Source organism: Bos grunniens, chromosome 14, assembly GCF_055505025.1.
Source record: "Bos grunniens cultivar Pamir isolate PY7600 chromosome 14, Bosgru_T2T1.0, whole genome shotgun sequence".
Classification (NCBI taxonomy): domain Eukaryota; kingdom Metazoa; phylum Chordata; class Mammalia; order Artiodactyla; family Bovidae; genus Bos; species Bos grunniens.
Window position 1 is genome coordinate 20,148,527 of NC_141178.1, and position 14,821 is coordinate 20,163,347.

General features: G+C 43.6%; 1 protein-coding gene across 1 annotated transcript in view; it reads right to left on the reverse strand.

Moving 5' to 3' along the window:
- The window catches only part of NCALD (neurocalcin delta), a 539,433-nt gene extending 527,663 nt beyond the window's left edge, over positions 1-11,770 (reverse strand). Inside the window, exons 1-2 of the mRNA XM_086336203.1 lie at positions 11,472-11,770; positions 10,515-10,584 (exon numbers count right to left, since the gene is read on the reverse strand). The gene's annotated coding sequence lies outside the window, so the exon portion shown is untranslated. The remainder of the gene's footprint in view (positions 1-10,514; positions 10,585-11,471) is intronic.
- Between the last annotated feature and the right edge of the window lie 3,051 nt (positions 11,771-14,821).

Sequence of the window (14,821 nt, forward strand, 5' to 3'; positions counted from 1 at the left end):
GTGGACTGGTGACTCGTTTCATACATGATATTATACATGCTTCAATGCCATTCTCCAAAATCTTCCCACCCTCTCACTCTCCAACAGAGTCCATAAGACTGTTCTATACATCAGTGTCTCTTTTGCTGTCTTGTACACAGGGTTATTGTTACCATCTTTCTAAATTCCATATATATGCATTAGTATACTGTATTGGTGTTTTTCTTTCTGGCTTACTTCACTCTGTATAATAGGCTCCAGTTTCATCCACCTCATTAGAACTGATTCAAATGTATTCTTTTTAATGGCTGAGTAATACTCCATTGTGTATATGTACCACTGCTTTCTTATCCATTCATCTGCTGATGGACATCTAGGTTGCTTCCATGTCCTGGCTATTATAAACAGTGCTGTGATGAACATTGGGGTACACGTGTCTCTCTCAGTTCTGGTTTCCTCAGTGTGTATGCCCAGCAGTGGGATTGCTGGATCATAAGGCAGTTCTATTTCCAGTTTTTTAAGGAATCTCCACACTGTTCTCCATAGTGGCTATACTAGTTTGCATTCCCACCAACAGTGTAAGAGGGTTCCCTTTTCTCCACACCCTCTCCAGCATTTACTGCTTGTAGACTTTTGGATCGCAGCCATTCTGACTGGCGTGAAATGGTACCTCATAGTGGTTTTGATTTGCATTTCTCTGATAATGACTGATGTTGAGCATCTTTTCATGTGTTTGTTAGCCATCTGTATGTCTTCTTTGGAGAAATGTCTATTTAGTTCTTTGGCCCATTTTTTGATTGGGTCATTTATTTTTCTGGAGTTGAGCTGTAGGAGTTGCTGGTATATTTTTGAGATTAGTTGTTTGTCAGTTGCTTCATTTGCTATTATTTTCTCCCATTCTGAAGGCTGCCTTTTCACCTTGCTAATAGTTTCCTTTGTTGTGCAGAAGCTTTTAAGTTTAATTAGGTCCCATTTGTTTATTTTTGCTTTTATTTCCAATATTCTGGGAGGTGGGTCATAGAGGATCCTGCTGTGATGTATGTCGGAGAGTGTTTTGCCTATGTTCTCCTCTAGGAGTTTTATAGTTTCTGGTCTTATGTTTAGATCTTTAATCCATTTTGAGTTTATTTTTGTGTATGGTGTTAGAAAGTGTTCTAGTTTCATTCTTTTACAAGTGGTTGACCAGATTTCCCAGCACCACTTGTTAAAGAGATTGTCTTTAATCCATTGTATATTCTTGCCTCCCTTGTCAAAGATAAGGTGTCCATATGTGCGTGGATTTATCTCTGGGCTTTCTATTTTGTTCCATTGATCTATATTTCTGTCTTTGTGCCAGTACCATACTGTCTTGATAACTGTGGCTTTGTAGTAGAGCCTGAAGTCAGGTAGGTTGATTCCTCCAGTTCCATTCTTCTTTCTCAAGATAGCTTTGGCTATTCGAGGTTTTTTGTATTTCCATACAAATTGTGAAATTATTTGTTCTAGCTCTGTGAAGAATACCGTTGGTAGCTTGATAGGGATTGCATTGAATCTATAGATTGCTTTGGGTAGTATACTCATTTCCACTCTTAAAATATCCATGTGCCTGGATGGACCTGGAGGGTGTTATGCTCAGTGAAATAAGTCAAAGAAAGAAAATTATTGTGATATCATTTATATGTGGAATCTAAAAAATTAAACAAATGGATGTACCAAAACAGAATCAGACTCACCCACAGAGAGAACAAATTAGTGGTTACCCATGGAGAGAGGCAAGGGACGAGGAGCAAAGAGAGGGATCAAAGATTAAGAGGTACAAGCTACTATATATAAAATAGATAAGCTACAGGGATCTATTGTACAGCACAATATATACATATATTATATAGTTACTATTTTGTAATAACTATAAATGAAATATAATCTATAAAAATATTGAATCCCTGAGGTGTTACACCTGAAATTAATATAATATTGTAAATCAACTGTACTTTAACAATATATTGATAGATATCCATGTGCCAAGAAATAGGAGGAGAGAGGCAGAAGAAAGGGAGAAAAAGAAAAAATACTAACTGGGCTCTCAGTAATGCCTGGCAGAGTTCTCAGTCTTTACATGTATTACCTTATTTAATCCTCACAGCAGCCTTGCTTTTATTTCATTTAACACATGAGGCACAGAGGTTGAATAATAATCCCAGTATCACCCACCTAAGTATCTGAGCTACAATCTCAAGCCAGACATTTGGCCCAAACTCCTTCTCTTTCCCACTATGCTATATTACTTACAAAGAAGGGAGGAAAAAAGAACCCCTGTGTCCATAACCACTCATATCTCAGCAGCAATGGAAGTCCAAAACCTTAAGGAGCAATAGATGCCCCGACTTTTTTAAAAGAGACTGACAAAGGTTTCAGATGGAGGGCTCGTGACACTGACTTTCCATGCGATACAGGCATGTCCAACCCAGGCTCAACTCCACATCTGGTTTCCTTCGAAATGGCCATGCTAGCCCTAAGGTCACGTGTCCTCATTCAACAGCATCCCGGTACTTATCTATAGAATCCCCCTTACAGAGTAATACAAGTCACCTAGGAGGGCGAGGTTAGTCATAGAATATTTAAAAATAACATGTCATTTCTTTAGCCATAAACATCATTTCTATCAGTCATAGCAGAATTTGGCTCTAAAACAGTGGTTCTGAACAGAGAAGAAAGTTTATAAAGGGAAAAGTGAAGTCGCTCAGTCGGGTCCGACTCTTTGCAACCCCATGGACTGTGTAGCCCACCAGGCTCCTCCGTCCATGGGATTCTCCAGGCAAGAATACTGGAGTGGGTTGCCATTTCCTTCTCCAGGGGAATCTTCCCGACCCAGGGATCGAACCCAGATCTCCTGCATTGCAGGCAGATGCTTTAACCTCTAAACCACCAGGGAAGCCCCTATAAAGGGAAACAGCAAGATATAATAAATTAAGCATCTGTTCAGTGGCAAGAGGGACAGTCTTCTTAACAATGCTCCATCTCAAACGTATTTTTTCCTGCCAGAGATAATGGGATAAGTGTGCTGAGCATGTAGAAGTAAAGAATAAACAGAGCTTTGCCTTGTGTTTTGATTTTATTTTAACCACTACAGAAGGGAAGACAGAGGACTGGTATTTCACATACCAGAAATTAGAACATGGTTTTTAGAGTGTTAGAACAGGGAACTTAGCTTTTGGCAAGAACAAAATTTAAAACTCTCGGGAAGGTTTATTTTAAGTTCAATTATATCTGAATTGACTACCAAGCATAGTTAACCATTATTACCTCCTACACCAGTTGAGTTTTGTGACTTCTCATAATTATCGGAAACATACTTCATGGTTCCTGAGGGGCATACACATATGGTAAGTTTACAGATCAGATGACTAAAAATCTGACATCAAGAGAGTCCTTACACTAAAGGGCAAAGAACTTTACCACCTAGAGTAGTAAAACCAAGTTCATTCAAGACCTTGCCTCCGTCTGTTCAATGAGTAAATACTTAGCTTTTGAAGGTCAAAAATATACTAGCTCCTTTGGTTCTTCTTATCGGCAGACAGAAAAGAAAGCAACTTACAAGTGGTGCCAGAATAAATAATTTGAGTGTCTCCTTCTGCTGCTGCTAAGTCGCTTCAGTCGTGTCCGACTCTCTGTGACCCCATAGATGGCAGCCCACTAGGCTCCCCTGTCCCTGGGATTCTCCAGGCAAGAATACTGGAGTGGGTTGCCATTTCCTTCTCCAGTGCATGAAAGTGAAAAGTGAAAGTGAAGTCGCTCAGTTGTGTCCGACTCCTAGCGACCTCATGGACTGCAGCCTACCAGGCTTCTCCGTCCATGGGGTTTTCCAGGCAAGAGTACTGGAGTAGGGTGCCATTGCCTTCTCTGGTCTCCTTCAGAGTTTTCCTATTAAAACTGATCTCTTAAAGGAAGACTTACATTCCTGTTTCCTATTGAATATTCTTCTTTCTCAAAGAGAGAACTCGTATTGCTCTCTTTCTAGAGAAGATAAACATACCAACAGACAAATGGGGAAAGGCAATTAGAATAAACTGTAGGTATGTGAGGAGCTTCCGGGGTGGGGCTAGTGGTAAAGAGCCCGCCTGCCAATGCAGAAGATGTAAGAGGCACAAATTTCATCCCTGGGTTGGGAAGATCTCCTAGAGGAGGGTATGGCAACCCACTCCAGTATTCTTGCCTGGAAAATCCCATGGACAGAGGAGCCCATAGGGTTGCACAGAGTCAAACACAACCTAAGAGACTTAACATGCACGTAGGTATGGGACCTAAAGGGCAGGAACAAGAATACAGATTCCTGCTCATTAGGTCTGAGTGTCACCTGAGATTCTGCATGACTAACAAGCTCTCGGGTGACATCTACGCTGGTGGTCCGAGGACCACACTCAGAGTAGAAAAGGTGTGGGTAGTGTGAAGCCAGAGTTGGCTGAGAGGCTAAGCTGAACTAAGTGGACAGCAGAGCCCAGTGTAGTCAAAGAGGTAAGCAGGAACAGAAAGAGCTGGGAAACCAGTACAGACATTAACCTCACGGCCGTGTGATCAAGGCAGGCTCTACTAGAGCTGAAGACCCCACAGTCCCAAGACATGATCCCTTGACCTTCAAGTGACTGGAGTCCCAAGCCCCACCCTCTGCAGCCCCCACTGGGGCTCCATATCCATTCCAGTTTGTCGAAGTGGAAAACAAAAAATTTCATTTTCTTGGTATTCCGTGATTGGTAAAAGGTTGGGAAACAATTCTTTAAAGGTCTGAAGGCTGAAGATTGGGCTTTTATGAAGATGTGCCTAATAACAAGTCTTCAGAGGCCATGCAGAGGGTATGTGAACAAAATCAAGCCCAGCAGGATAAAGGCCAGGGAAAGTCAAGACTAGAGGAGCTGCATAGGAATGCGTTGCAGCATGGTGGCCTTAAGAGGTAAACATCAATGTGAAATTCTAGCAGTGAACACAGGCCAGGACAAGAATGACAGGGTTTGGAAAAGGTGGGCTAGAATCAAATTTGAGATTAGCCACTCATGGCTAGAAAAATTTGCCAAAACCTCTAGAAGGAATTGAAATTTAAGCAAAAAAAATCTATAACATATATTATATTTATTATTGACATGCATAGAATACTCTTTTTTTTTTTTAAGCAAACTGTATATCATTAATCCGTAGCTATGTTTTTGTTCTCAGCTAATTCCTTTTATTGTTTCCAAAGACTGCATGTGTGCTCACTCATGTCCGACTCTTTGTGACCCTATGGACTTGCAGCCTGCCAGGTTCCTCCATCCAGGCAATTTTCCAGGCAAGAATACTGGAGTGGGTTGCCATTTCCTACTCCAGGGGATCTTCTTTTCAGAGGGCTCAAACCCAGGTCTCTTGCGTCTGCTGCACTGGCAGGTGGATTCTTTACCACCGCGCCACCTGGGAAGCCCTTCCAAAGACTGGAGCATTAAATAATGTCTCCAGGACTTCCCTGGTGGCCCCATGGTTAAGAGTCTACCAGCCAATGCAGGGGACACGGGTTTGAGTCCTGGTCCAGGAAGATGCCATATGCCACAGGGCAGCTAAGCCCAGACACCACAATTAATGAAGCCCACGGACCCTAGAGCCTATGCTCCACCACAAAAGAAGCCACTGCAATGAGAAGCCGAGCACCACAGCTAGAGAGTAGCCCCCACTCACAGCAATACGAGAAAGCCCACACCCAGCACTGAAGACCGAGAGCAACAGAAAATAAATAAATAAACATTTTGAAATGTCTTCAGACATCATAAACCAGTCCTAGGTAGTGAACTCTGGACAGATCCAGCCAAGCACCTGGTCTTAATCTTGATGTCTTGGGTAAGGACTCTAATTAGGTTAGCCATTAGGTAACCGGTATTTGTAAGGGATCTCAGCATCTGGTTGCCAGCAGCAAAGGAACTAAGGGCCAGCACTTACATTCTCCTTTCAGACTTTTCCCTAAAGTCCTCTACCAAATTGAATCTATCCAGCCACCAGTTCCCACAATGAGGATGGCAGCATCGAGCCATGGTATTTGGCACGCTTAGTGTGACAATTCTATTCCCTAGAGAACCTCATCATCTCTCTCCCAGCAACATCAGTTGGTCTCTTTTCAGAGGTTCAAGTTTATCTTTCTTCATTGCCTTCCCCAAATCCTCCTTGATTGCTTGTAACTCTTCAACTTAAAGTCCCGCTACATGAATTAAACCTGTTTGCTATATTTTTTCCAATATAGACAACTGTTCAAATGTGTAAGGTCAATTCATTCAATTTAACCCACTTAATATTTCAGTCTCTGCTTTCTGCCTCCTTTTATATGTTGTTGCTGCTGTTTTAGTCACTAAGTCTCATCCGACCTTTTGCATATGTTAAACAGGCACAAACTGAATTGCAATCAAAACTTTTTGTCACCTCATGACCTTTTAAAAATTAATTTCATGAGCATACTATTTCCCTGGCCCTGGATGAAAATATTCCTATTCCTTGGATTATACCCTCTCCCAGTGTCCATAAATTGCAAATCCAAATCAACCCAGTGATGTTCAGTCTAAGATATTAATTAAAACTTCTAACTTGATTTAGCATGCTGCTGCTGCTGCTGCTAAGTCGCGTCAGTCGTGTCCGACTCTGTGTGACCCCATAGACAGCAGCCCACTAGGCTCCCCTGTCCCTGGGATTCTCCAGGCAAGAACACTGGAGTGGGTTGCCATTTCCTTCTCCAATGCATGAAAGTGAAGAGTGAAAGTGAAGTCGCTCAGTAGTGTCCGACTCTTAGCAACCCCATGGACTGCAGCCTACCAGGCTCTTCCGTCCATGGGATTTTCCAGGCAAGAGTACTGGAGTGGGGTGCCATTGCCTTCTCCCAAATGCACCAAATACACCTCTTCCCCTCCCCCGTCCCCCAGGTCAAACGGGTTTTCTTACAATTTTGTCTCAGGATCATCACTTAACAAGTGTGCAAATGGAGTGCTGAACAATGCAGAGGGGGAGGGCAACCATCCATATTCACGGTGTTTGGCGTTTTAGTCGCTAAGTCATGTCCGACTCTTGCAAACCCATGGACTGCAGCCTGCCAGGTTCGTCTGTCCATGGGATGGTCCAGGCAAGAATACTGGAGTGGGGTGCTATTTCTTTCTTTCCCCTAATTTTCACAAAGCTGTTGGGCAGGGCACTTACAGTTCCTTCTCTCCCTCTCCCCCACCCAGGGAGGAAGTGTGGTAAGGAACTGGAAATCGCTTCCAGAAATTGGCTCTTCGCTCAGTTAGATTGGCAGCTGTTTAGCGCTTGCTCTTTCTTTGCGGGAGGTCTTCTGAAGATTTGGGGAAGAGTCCCTCCTAGGGGACTACCATTGTAATCCCACAGGCTAAGGGAGGCGGCCTTCCTCTATTTGGCAACTTCCGTTTACACCCGCATTCCACCCCCTGCCTGACCGCCTCTGCTTTCCTGGGGGTCCACCCCACATGCACCCTCACTGATGGTGTGCCCTTCCTTTTAGCAAAAACCATCTTGGGTAAAACTCAGGCAGATCCAAGACAATCCTTTCTTCCTGGCCCATGGGAATTCCTGCAAGTTCATTCCAACATAACCACCTCAATTCTGAGCCACCACACTTGCATTCTCTCGCTTATGAACATAGATCCCTCCCCTGTGTTTCTCAAGTGCAAAGAGAACAAGTCAAGCTTGCCAGGGAGTCCCCTGAAGTGCCCTTGCTAGCCTTGAAATGGAAGTTCCTTCCCCTCTCCCTGCAGAGGAGCGGGGCTCACAACAGCAGAGCATTTCTCTCCAAAGAAATCCACCCAAGGTGCCTCCTCGTTCCACCCCATCCCTATCGTTCATCTGATCAAGAAGCCCAAGCGTCAAACAATTGTGCATGATTCCCTATCTGGATGCTGCCTATGGGGGATTGAGCTCACATTCATTCAGACATCTGAAGGCCACTGTATTGTGACCTTTTGAAATTAAGCCCCCATTACATCCATTTTAGAGTCATTCCACTTTTTCCTTCCCTTCCTAACAAAATTATTGAGATAACTTTCAGAGAAAGCCATGATCCTCCTTTTAGATACAATAGGAAAGAAAGCAGCAGAATTCACTGGATAATGAAGCTTGTCCAGGTCCCTACAGAACCCACTGGGCAACTGAAGGACAGCTTGAGATTCTCTCGGACACCAGCTCCGTGAAAGACAGGCTGTCCTCTGGTCCAGTACATGATGATGTGATTCTGTCAGATTGATTACTGTCCCAGGGCTAGAGAACCAAGTGTTTTTTGTTTGTTTGTGGATTTTTTTTTTTATGAAAGTATGATAACATACTTACAGGAGACTTGGAAAACACAGAACAAAGTTACATATAATTCTACTGTATATTGTAATTATTTCAAGAAGATAAATATTTTAGGTAGATAGATTTTTAGTTGTAGTTTTAATACCAAACTCTCAAAAATTAATAGAATGAATATACATAAAAGTAGAAAGATATAGTAGACCTGAAAATACTGTGAACCAATCCAACATAATTAAAATTTATAAAATTTTCACACAGCAGTAGGATACAAATTATCCAAGTTTCCACATACTATAAACTAGGAGACACTAAAACATATTCAGGGACATAAAACAAGACACAAAAACTTCATGGTCTAAAGGTATTGAAATCATAGAGTCTGTCCTCTTATCACTGTGAAATTATGTTAGAAATCAGTATTGTTCCTGGGAAAAAAAGAAATCAATAGCAAAAGATACTTGAAAATAACCCATATATTTTCAAGTGCAATGTGATATTTACCAAGAGAGATCATTGACTTAGCTGAAAGGCTTTGGTCTAACTCAATTAAGTTACAAGACTGATTTCAGACAGTGATTGCAGAGAAGAAAGCATTTAAATGAGAAATTAATATCAAAGTGAAAAATTAATACCATAGATACTTTAAAGACCCCATGTATTTGGAAATTCAGTGTCCACTTTTAAATGATGGATGTATCTAAGAAGCCATAAAGAGGAAAATTAGAAAATATTTTTAACAGAATAAAGATGAAAAGAGAATATACCAGAGAAGAACCAAGTGTTAAAACACCAAGTTGAAAACAAAACAAACACCCTACGAGCGAGACACACATACTCCAAAGCATTTAGCTATGAGATGAAAGCAAATTCTTATAATTACATTTTTATTTAACATTTTTAAAAGTCCCACTCAGACTCCCCCTTTTAACCACAGAAATATCTCCAAAAAGTATCTCTTCTCTGGTAGGGCAAACTTCAGCATCAAAGGGCTCCAAAGAGGCCATCTGTGCTCAGAACCCTATGATCAACCTTCCTGGGTGGATCTGAGTTTGCAGAGCAGATTTACCAGCTGTTCTCAATTGTGAGGGACCTGTGTAGGAAGGAAAGAGAACTCTGTGGCTACTGGAGTCCTGGCTACACTAGTGGACACTGGACAGGGAAAACTAAGGTCGGAGCCTTTGTGTTCTGCATATACCTAGATACCAGTTGTCCTGGTTTAGTCCAGACTGGAAAATGAAGTCTGGATCCTTGACAATTTCATGCACTCTTTAGGTGTTTATTTGCACGGGTTGGTAGACCTAAGGGGCTTTTGTGTGTGTGTGTGTGTGTGTGTGTGTGTGTGTGTGTGTGTGTGTGTGTATGTGTGTGAAAGAGAGATATAGAGAGAGAGAAAATGTGTACAGCTACCCAATCCCCAGGACTATTTTTAAGCCTCTCTGAAGAAAAATTGGAGGCAGATGCTGGAGGAAGCATTTTCACGAGGGAATTTGTAAGACCCTGTGCACACACAGTTCTGCTTTGGGACTTTGGTGATAAATCAGATGAAAAGTTTTAGATGGAACGATTCTCCCCACCTCTGCGTTAAGATGATACCTTGACACAGGCGCTGGTGTTCTCACACTGGGCACCTCTGGAGTCTCTCGCTGAATGGAGGACAGTGTCAGGGCAAGTCAGGGACAGAGAGGAAATAGCAGCAGACTGCTGTGGTGGCCATGCCTGGATCATGAGCTACAAGAGGTGGCGTTTGCCCACTTCTCAAAATATCTGGGTCTGAGGGTTTCACAGGAACAGGTGACGGCAAGAGCAGGAAAAGTAGAAGAATGACTTTAGTGGGGCTTTTCTTGTGCCCACAGACTGACTCGGCCTTGATTTCCCAACAGCCAAGAAAAAGCATTTACAAAATGGGGGCATTTACAACAGTTGAGCCTGGTTGCAACATGACTCACACTACGTGGATTATTCTGGGTTAAATCCTGACTAGAAATAAATCAAATATTCAAACCTTGGGGGTGCATAACAAATTACTTCCAGATTCTCTCTAAGCACGTGAATTCTGGGTCCACCCTCAGAAAGTCTAAATGAGCAGGTCTGAGCTGAGGCACAAGAATCTTCTAGTCACTCAGGCACTTCCCAAGCCATTGAGTGAAGGCCGATGTTTTGACAAATATTGGCTTACAGCTGTATCCCACCAGGCTTGCACACATAGCCAAAAGTTGGGGTCATTTTCACTTTCACACTGAAAGTAAATGACATACCTCAATTGCCGGTAAGGCTCACCAGCCAGGCCCTCTCCTCACACAAGTTACCTCTGGTAGCAGGAATAACCTTTGAAGAAAATGATGCTGCTGTGAGTCTCAAAGGTAACAAAAGTTCCACCTGGCTACCAGGTGAAGAGCTGTCCTTTTTAAACAGCAACTTCTCATCAGAGGGCCTCGGCAACTCCCCATAGAGTTGCATTTTTATTAGAACGAGATCACAAGTGAAAGGATCCTGGAACAAATGAAGTAAGCAGATAAGCCAGGTGCCATTGCTTTGCTCTGAGGGTTGGATGAAGAAAATGTAACTTTGGATTTTCCTGGCAATCCAGCGGTTAAGACTCTGCACTTCCATTGCAGAGGGTGTGGGTTCAATCCCTGGTCAGAGAATTAAGATATACCACATGCTGCAAGGTGCAGACAAATAATAAGATTTTTTAAATTTAATTTAAAAAAAGAAAGAAAATGTAAGTTGCCCCATGGTAGGGAAGACAGAAAGGGGGGACACAAGGGAAGTTCCAGTGATGGGAACGTCTGTGTAATCATTTCCATGAGCTTGTAAGAGAGAACTAAATGTTCAAGGTGCTAGGCCTCCAGGATTTCAGAGACGCAGAACCAAAATCCAGGGTGACAGGCAGGAGGAGGCTATCTAGAAAACAGTGTTACCAAACTGAGGGGCTGGGGTCTGCCTCAGCTTAGGGAGGAGCCAGAGTGCATGAAGGGCCAGCAAGAGGCACTGAAAAGCAAGCCAGGCAGAGGCCCAGAAGCCCTAGATGGCAGGGCAGGGGCCAGGCAACAGCCCAATGGGCAGCTCTTGCCAAGATGCCAAGCTAAGTTAAGCTAATGTGCAGGGCATGCTACGTGTAGCATGTCTGGCTATATCACAGCTAACTTACTTCCTGCCATTATCTAGCTAATATTCCAACATTCTCCCACAGGCATAAATTACTGATTTACCTCTATTCCATAGTCCGGTAGTTCTCAAACTTGGATGTGCATCAGAGCACCTGGAGAGCTTGGTAAATCTCAGATCCACGAGCCCCAGCCCAGGTTTTCTGACTCAGTAATCCAGGCAGGGCTAGAGAATTTGTGCCTCACAAGTTTCCAGGTGATGCTGATGCTGCTCACCCAGCTACCACACTTTAAGAACCACTGATGGGGGGCCTTCCCTGGTGGGCCAGTGGTTGAGACTGTGCTTCCGAGGTTGGGGCTGCAGGTTTGATCCCTGGTTAGAGAACTAAGATCCCATGTGCTGCAGGGTCTGAGGCAAAAAAAAAAAAAAAAGTAAATTTATTTTGTAAAGCAACTATACTTCAAGAAAAATTAATAATTAAAAAAAAACTGCTGATTCAGTCCATTCTTCCCTCAAACAGATGAAAAGAGCAGGATGGTAGGAGAAAGAAAGGAGAAAAGGGCCTGAGAAGAGGCAGTATGTGACAATGTGGGCAGGGCAGTTTACTCCGTGGATACTGTGATTTCACTGGCCATGGAAAAGTTAATAAAAAGAAAAGTTTGTACCAGCTGATTGATGCAATAAATTTTATATGCAGAATTTATTGCACTGATTTGACAGTAAATACTTCTGTGAGAAAATACTCAGACATCATCAGTCTTTTGCACTTTATTGTGAACAAGTTTAAACATTCATATCTACATGTAAACTTGTCAACTGCAAAAGAGACAGTTTTACCTCTTCCTTTCCAATTTGGATGCATTTTATTTCATTTTCTTGCCTAATTACTCTGGCTGGAACTTCCAGAATTATGATGAATAGCAACTGTAAAAGTGGACATCCTTATCTTGTTCCTGAGTTTGGGAAGAAGATTTCTATTGAGTATGAGGTTAGTGGTAGGAAAATTCATAGCTGAGAAAGTTGAGAGGGTAAGGAATAGTGGGAGGGCGTGAAGGGTGGGGATTGCCTGAAATTTATTCATTTTACCCTTTGTGGGCTTGAGACTGAAAGCTTTAAAAGTCAAGTTATCAAGCAAGGTTTAAAGTTAAAACTGATTGCCTAGGTCTAGTTCCAGTTATTGCTGCTCTAACTTGAAAAAGCTGTGAAACCTTGAGCAAGGTTCTTGACTCTTCTGAACCTTAGTTTCCTTTTCCGTAAAATAAACCCGTGGGTGGCACGAGGTTATCTTGAGAGTAACACAGCTTTAAAGTAGGCCTAGCATAACCACCAGAGAAGGCAATGGCACCCCACTCCAGTACTCTTGCCTGGAAAATCCCATGGACGGAGGAGCCTGGTGGGCTGCAGTCCATGGGGTCGCTAAGAGTCGGACACGACTGAGCAACTTCACTTTCACTTTTCACTTTCCTGCATTGGAGAAGGAAATGGCAACCCACTCCAGTGTTCTTGCCTGGAGAATCCCAGGGACGGGGGAGCCTGGTGGGCTGCCATCTATGGGATCGCACAGAGTCAGACACGACTGAAGCGACTTAGCAGCAGCAGCAGCAGCATAACCACACAGGAGTCAGCCACCACTTTAAACTATTTAACAGTTAAAACCCACCACCACCTGCTAAGGCCCAAACTGAGACCTGACTCCTCTCCCACCTCAGCCCCCTTCCCTTTCTACACCCAGATCAGATCCAGGTTCCTTATTTTACTTCAGTGAACTGTTCACCTCATACTCTTATAAACCTCAGATCAAAAGGCATCCCCAGGATTTCCCTGGTGGTCCAGTGGTTAAGGCTCCATGTTCCCAATACAGTGGGCACTGGTTTAGTCCCTGGTCAAGGAAACTAAGAGCCCACATGCTGTGTGATGCAACCAAAAGATTTTTTTTTAAGGCATCCTCACTTTACAGATAGGAAAACTGAGGTGTGGAGGAGCTTAAACCACTCATCCAAGGTCACATGGCTAATGGTGGATCCAAGATCGTTCCTCATCTGTCTGACCAAAGTGTTTCATCTTGCCACTTTTCTTTGTGACTCTCAACCCGGCAATTTTCACCGTACCACATGCTGGGAACCTTGATCCCTGCCAAGTGCACCCGCGATATCTCCACCCGAGCCTCTGCCTGACCTTCCACTCTCTCCTTGGGTATCCAGCCTCAAACCAGGAAGGGGGCATTCCTTACCTGCCTGCTCCTTCCCACTCGACACAAGCACATACTTCCACAGTCTCCCGCTAGGCCGCTTGTTAAAGGTCTAAGCCCTGTCATTTATTCCTGTCACAGGAAACTTGAATATTAGTTAAATCACAACAGGAAACCAGCCATTCAGGGGTAATGCAGTCAAACATTTCACTCAGTCCAAACATACCTGCGGAAGGGAAAATGATTCCGGCTGCCTTTGAAAGAATCCTTGAATTCTTTGTATTCCAGGCACAAGCACCTTATGTACTATTTTCAGAACAAAGGTTCTGGTTTGAACATTAAGTGTTTCTAACATGGTCTCAGTTAGAGGCAGTAGCATGGAGATCCCATCCACCGTGAACTCCTCCTCAGGAAGGAAGGGCGCTGGGCTTCAGCCCCCGAAATGAGAAGCAGGCAGCGTAGCCCAGTAGCAGGACCCAAGAGTGCCTTGCACACCCCTTCTGGCCTAGCTGCCATGGGGAATGGGGAGTTGGCGGGGTGGCCGAGTGAAGCCACGAGGAAGATAGCTGACTGCTTAGAGCTGCCTTCTGTCCTCTGCCAAAAGGTGGGAAAGCTGGGTGGAGCCAGAACTGGGTGGGAATGAACATGAGTGAAGGACACCAGAACTGCTGAGAAAGGGACCTGGGTGTCTTCACCTTTTTAGATGTTTTGTCAAGAATGTAATCGCAGTGGGAGTATTGAGACCACGCTATGGGTAAGGAATGCAGGATGAGAGAAGAGGGATAATGATCTCAACTCAAAGTGTTTAAATTTGCTTTTTTCAGTTAAGATACAGTTGTTATAAGTAATAGAAGCCATGGGCTTTTCTGGTGGCTCAGATGGTAAAGAATCCGCCTGCAATGCGGGACACCTGGGTTCGATCCCTGGGTTGGGAAGATGCATGGCAACTCACTCCAGTATTCCTGCCTTGAGACAGGAATCCCCATGGACATGGGAACATGGAAGGCTCCAGTCCATGGGGTTGTAAAGAGTCAGACACAACAGAGTGACTAAGCCCATGATAGAAGCCATGATTAAGAATAGCCCAGGTCATCTTGATACTTACTGTCTCATAAAACAGAAAATAGGAGGTAGGACATGGCCTAGACGTGTAACAGCATCTTCAAAACTCAGTCATCTTTTGCCTTTTACCTCTTCCATCACCAAAATCTTACCCTTGCTGTTCTTCCACGGGCTTCTTGCCTCATGGTCACAAGGTGGCTGCCA